The sequence below is a fragment of the Bubalus kerabau genome, chromosome 12 (genome assembly GCF_029407905.1).
Source record: "Bubalus kerabau isolate K-KA32 ecotype Philippines breed swamp buffalo chromosome 12, PCC_UOA_SB_1v2, whole genome shotgun sequence".
Lineage (NCBI taxonomy): Eukaryota > Metazoa > Chordata > Mammalia > Artiodactyla > Bovidae > Bubalus > Bubalus kerabau.
In genome coordinates, this window is record NC_073635.1 from 6,790,352 (window position 1) to 6,796,750 (window position 6,399).

General features: G+C 34.8%; 1 long non-coding RNA gene across 1 annotated transcript in view; it reads left to right on the forward strand.

Annotated features, from left to right (window-relative positions):
• Positions 1 to 6,019, forward strand: part of LOC129624067 (uncharacterized) — a 62,962-nt gene extending 56,943 nt beyond the window's left edge. The window contains exon 3 of the long non-coding RNA XR_008700721.1: positions 5,884 to 6,019. This is a non-coding gene — a long non-coding RNA (uncharacterized LOC129624067). The remainder of the gene's footprint in view (positions 1 to 5,883) is intronic.
• The last annotated feature ends 380 nt before the right edge of the window (positions 6,020 to 6,399 follow it).

The following is a 6,399-nucleotide window of genomic DNA, read 5'->3' on the forward strand; positions in this document are numbered from 1 at the left end:
TTGATGAAAGTGAAAGAAGAGAGTGAAAAAGCTGACTTAAAACTCAACATTCAGAAACCTAAGATCATGGCGTCCAGTCCCATCACTTCATGGCAAATAGATAGGGAAACAATGGAAAGAGTGACAGACTTTATTTTCTTGGACTCCAAATTCACTGTAGATGGTGACTGCAGCCATGAAATTAAAAGACAGTTGCTCCTTGGAAGAAAAGCTATGACCAATCTAGACAGCATATTAAAGAGCAGAGATATTACTTTGCTGACAAAGCTATGGTTTTTCGAGTAGTCATGTTTGGATGTGAGAGTTGGACAATGAAGAAAGCTGAGCACAGAAGAATCGATGCTTTTGAACTGGCGTATTGGAGAAGACTCTTGAGTGTCCTTTGGACTGCAACAAGATCCACTCACTCCATCCTAAAGGAGATCAGTCCTGGGTGTCCAGTGGAAGGACTGATGCTGAAGCTCAAACTCCAATACTTTGGACACATGATGTGATGGACTGATTCATTTGAAATGACCCTGATGCTGGGAAAGATTGAAGGCAGGTGAAGGAGAAATCAGAGGACAAAATGGTTGGATGGTATCACCAACTCAATGGACATGAGTTTGAGTGAGCTCCAGGAGTTGGTGATGGACAGGGAAGCCTGGCATGCTACAGTCCATGGGATCACAGAGTCGGACATAACTGAGTGACTGAACTGAACTGAGCTGGGTAGTATCACTGGCTTTCATGGTTCACCAGCTTGCAAATGGTAGACTGTGGGACATATTAGCCTCCATAGCTGTGTGAGTCATTTCCTATAATAAATTGTAGGAGATGATTTATTCAACTGGTTCTGTTCCTCTGGAGAACCCTAATGCAGGAATTATACCCTTCCTTTTGGAAGGAAGGTAGAGCTGAGAAGTTTAACCTATCTACAAGTACTAAAAACTACTTGCTCATTTCCACTCTGACCTTGTACAGGTCATTTTGAGATAAGGACTGAATTTGGGGCGTTCTGGGACTCTGGCCCAGAACTGAGATAAGGATATTAAGACAACTAAAACAAAAATAAACTAAAACTAAATAAAATAAAATCTCGCATACTAGTACTGTCTATAAAATTTGGAGCTCAGTCAAGTTTTGGTGTTTAAATTTCTGGCTTATAATGATAGCTCAGAGACAGAATATGGCGGGGTGGGGGAGTCTACAATAAAAATTTTGTAGCTGCCAATGTCTCATAACTCCACATAATGTATTTCTGCTTGATTGAACTGAATTTCCCTTAGCTTTACGTAACTTTGACCACGTTAACCCCTTTGTTTATGATTGGGTTCAATAAATCCCAGGGTGCTAACTCAAAAAAGAAGCCTGTGTTTCTCCAGCTGATATATGATTGCCAAATGCCAATCTTTATACGCATGCTCAGGAAGCATCCTGTGAGTGCTACCGTGTGTTAGCAGTTTAGGACTTCTTCCAGTCTGCTGGGGCTCTGCATTTAAACTGTTTTTGCCCTCCTCCCTCCCAGAGCCAGATTAACTGATTAGTCATTATCTGGAGGAGAGACTGAGGCAAAGTAAACACTGGTTCTGACAATTTCCACTCAGAAATTACACTTTTGTTCATATTATATCAACAAAAGAAAAGCAGAAATTTAAGCTCTGTTAGTAAGAGATACACAAGAAAATGTAGTAAAATAAATGTACAAAATAACTAACAAAGGAAGTAAATAGGAATTTCATAACCCTTTATTATTGTTAGACTATTTAGAAGTGCTTTAATATGTGCTCCATCTCTTGCAGTTTTTTTTTTTTTTTGCAACATGATGAAATGTAAGTATCATCACTTTTCCCTTTGATATCTACGTTTCAATGACAGTTAATTTTCAGCAATTTTCACAAGTTTTTACACTTCCTTTTGCCTCTAAACCTTAATTTGCTATCCATGTGAACTTGAACATCCAGGTTGGCCATTTATCTAATCAATGATACTCAAGAAAGTGTTTACTGTCTCTTCATTAAAACAAACAAACAAACAAACAAACAAAAAACCTGCACACAAATTCTGAATTCTACTGCAAGGACTTTTACTTCATAATTAGATTGTATGTAGAAACAAGTGCTTAATAGAGGCAAGTCCTCTGATGATATAACATAACAGGTTTTTATTCTACAGGAAAATCCTGTGATAATGGAAAAATAATAGTAAGAAGAAAGCAAAAATCCAAAAAGGAATGTAAGTATTGAAGGTGGGGTCATAAGTGCATAGTAACTAAAATGTTGGATGTACATTTTGAATTTAAATATACCTATAAATAGAAATATGTTCAAATCATAAGTATTATACATTAATTTTACCAACGCATGAAAGAAAATAACCATTAACAACCAGACAGAAGCATACTTGGTTCCCTTTCTGTCTTCCCCCTCTTCTAAGAGTCATAGCTTCTATTGCACCACATTACTTGCTTTTCAGAACATTATATAAATAGAATCATACAACATATAATTTCATTTATGTCTGGTTGTTTCCATTTAACAGTGTTTTAGTGTGAGTCACCATATTGCTGTACACAGTTGTGGGTGTTCTTTTCTCTGCAATATGCCATGTGATGGCACAAATATCATGTAATGTATGTATCTCCTCTACTGGTGATAGATATGTAGGTTGTTTCCATTTTAGTGATACTATGGGTAGTACTGCCCATGAAAACTTTTGTATAATACTTTTGGTGAACATATGTGTACATTTCTGCATATATGTTCCCTGGAATAAGACTATTGGGTCATGGTGTTTGTGTATACACATTTTGGTAGATACTGCTGATGAGTTTTTCAAAGAAGATATACTAATTTATGTTTTCCTCCAGCAGTGCCTAATAGATCTAATTGATCTATATATCCTCACCAGCACTTAGTATCACCTTTGTTATTATTTTTTTTTTTATTTGGCTGGTCTGATTTAAGTTTATATTGTATTTTGATTTCATTGAATTTCCCTGATAAATACTCATGCTGAGTATTTCAAATGCATAGTCTTTGATGGAATGTTTTTGAAAGTCTTCTGCCCTTACTTGCATTAGGGTGTTTGAGTTTCTTTCTTTACTGAATTTTGTTATATATTCCATACTCATTGTAAGCTCTATGTCCATGTTATATATATATATGTTTCATGTATGTATATGTGTATACAGAATGCATGTTCAGTTCAGTTCAGTCGCTCAGTCATGTCCGACTCTGCAACCCCATGAACCACAGCACGCCAGGCTTCCCTGTGCATCACCAACTGCTGGAGTCTACCCAAACCCATGTCCATTGAGTCGATGATACCATCCAACCATCTCATCCTCTGTCGTCCCCTTCTCCTCCTGCCCTCAATCCCTCCCAGCATCAGGGTCTTTTCTAATGAGTCAGCTCTTCGCATCAGGTGTTGGAGTTTCAGCTTCAACATCAGTCCTTCCAATGAACACCCAGGACTGATCTCCTTTAGGATGCATGTTACATATATTTATTATAAATGTTTTCCAAATTTATAATCTGCAACTTAAACTTTAGAATTGTGTCTTTTCTTAGCATATGTTAATGCATTGCAATTAATCTTTTATTTCTTCATTTACAATTTTTATTTTTTCGATCTTATTTAAAGGATGTTGGCATCCTTTAAATATACATCAGGAAGATATATATTTGAATTCCTTTAGATGATTTAATGTTTTTGCTTTCACATTTAGTTCTAAATTCAGCTTTAATTTACTTTTTTGTGTATGATGTGAGATTGTCATTAATATTCCCTTTTTTCTATGTGGATCCTTAACTGATGTAGCACAGTTGTTGAAAATCACTTTTTTCCACATTATTCTCTTTGGTCTTTTTATTTTACTTTTTATCTTAAATTATATATCTAAAATAAATACTTTTCATTTTGTTTTTAAGTGTTCAACTTTGTTTTTCCTCTTCAATATTATCTTAGATATTCTTGGATCTTTATATTTCTGATTAAATTTTAGAACAGCTTTTGAATTTTCACAAAATAACTTGGAGTTTCTATTGGAATTACATAGACTCTCCAGATAAATATGTTTGAAAACAGCTTCACTTTACAATCTTGTATTTTTTTCCATATAAAAGTTGATGTTCATTTTATGTCAACTCTTAAATTGTGTGATTTCCTTGTCTTCTGGCTAAATCATTGTCCTGAGAATTTAACCATATCCTTATTATTACTTCTTCTAATATAATGCATTATTTCTCTCTGGCATGGTTTATATTTTTTCTCTTTGTACTTGGGTTTTAGAGATCAATTATGATGAGCCCAGCTTTTATTTTTCTTTGTATTTATACTGATTTTTGTGTGCAGACATTTTTGAACATGAGGATATTCATTACTTTTTGGAGATTTCCATTGATTATTTTATTATAAAAACAAATTTTTCCTTCTTTTCACTTGTTTATTTTCCCATTGGGGCCTCAAATTACTTTTATATCAGATATACTGCTTATGCTCTTTTCTCTATTTCTTATATTATTTTTCTTTATATTTAAGTTCAAAAATTGTCTGTCATTATGTCTGCTTCAAATTCAGTACTTTATTGATTGAATATATTTTCTATAATTTTTATATAATTTTATAGATTTTAATTGAGTGATAATAGTTCAAATTTTAGTATGATTTTCCAGTATCCACACATAGATTCTTGACTTTATTAATTAAGGTTATTTATAAATCATTATCTTAACTTCAGTGTCTAGAAAACAACTGGTTCTGTTTATATTTTCTATTTTAGTGTAAAGTCTCATCTTCTGGCACCTAGATTTTAATATAATTTTACATAGTAAATTGATAAATACAAAGGAAGATATATATTTTTCCACATAGGGATATCCCTTTTACCTCCACTAGAAAGGTAGACAAGGGTGATTTAATCACCATAATTCATTTCAGAGTTAAGTGAAGTCAAAGCTGGGTTGAAATTCTGGCAAGACATATTTCTGGTTCACCTCTTTTTAATGTCTATCCTTTGAGCACATTCATATAAGAGACTTTTCATTTTAAAATTTATTCTTTTGAGATCTTCACTCTCAAAGCATTTGTCTCCTCACCAGTAAAATTCCACTTACCTTACAGGAATGCTTCAGCCTCTTCTCTCACACAGTCTTGTGTTGTGTTAGTCACTTTGTCATGTCTGCCAGACTCCTTTGCCCATGGAATTCTCCAGGTTAGAATACTGCAATGTGTAGCCATTCCCTTCTCCAGGGGATTTTCCTGACCAAGGGATCAAACCCAGGTCTCCTGCACTGCAGGCAGATTCTTTACCATCTGAGCCACCAGTGAAGTTCCATACAGCCTTAGATTTAGGCAATTATTTTAAGAACACTTGTTTAAGGATCTTCACTTTCCGGTCTTTCTTTCCATCACTAGTCTCTGCATAAAGCTCTGCTGTATTCTATATTAAAAAGGAGTAGCCCTCAGCAATGAAAAAAGTCATATTCTCAGCCTTTTTTCAATAACCATGCCAGCAAATACTCCTGGCGGGGTGGGGAGGGGTGGGCGGAAATGTTGCAGAGGTAATTTCTCTGGGATTCTCCAGTCACTGGGATCTTAACTCCTCAATTCCTTCTTATTTTGACCAGCCTCTAACGGCTCTGAACTGTCAGTTTTTGCACTATATCTGTTGTTTCTAATTGTCCTTGATAAAAGTAAGACTTACTTTTATACTCCTCCATTTATCAGGTATTGAAAATTTCAGTTTGCTGACTGAATTATGGGCTCACTTTCTTACCTCTCCCTGCAACCAAACCTTTGTGATAAAATAGTACAGCTCTCATAATAATGGCATGCAATTTGCTGCCTCTTCACTTTTGGATAAGACACAAAACATTGTCATTTTACTCTTTTTGAATCTAGGCTTCAAGATGTTTAACCTGATTCTGACAATCCTCAAGATGCTATAATTTCAATGAGAAAACCATTCCCTGAGTAGGCCACAGATGCCAGGAGGATGACTGACATTTAGAACTGTTCCAGCTGCAACCCTCTGCTTAGAGCTACCCTGCCAGGCCAACCAAGATCAGCCAAGTCACCAAACAGCAGAAATGTGAGAAACAAATGTTTATTGTTTTCTGTCACAGATATTCTGCATATGTTAATTACAGAGCAATAAAAGACAAGTTAAACTGGAGCTTAGTGTCATTTACTGAGACTAAGGACACATTAGTAAGAATATGAGAAAAAAATTAAAGAATTTATTTTGTGGACAGGTAACTCTGACTCATCTAAAATACGTTATGCAAGTTGTTATTCTACTTCAGGTAGTTCAATATTAGAAATTTAAAAGCAATAGGCCTAACAATTATATTTAAAATGTGTGTGAAAAAAGATTACTTTTGTAAGTAATGTAAGTAGAACATAAGTAGAGACAGT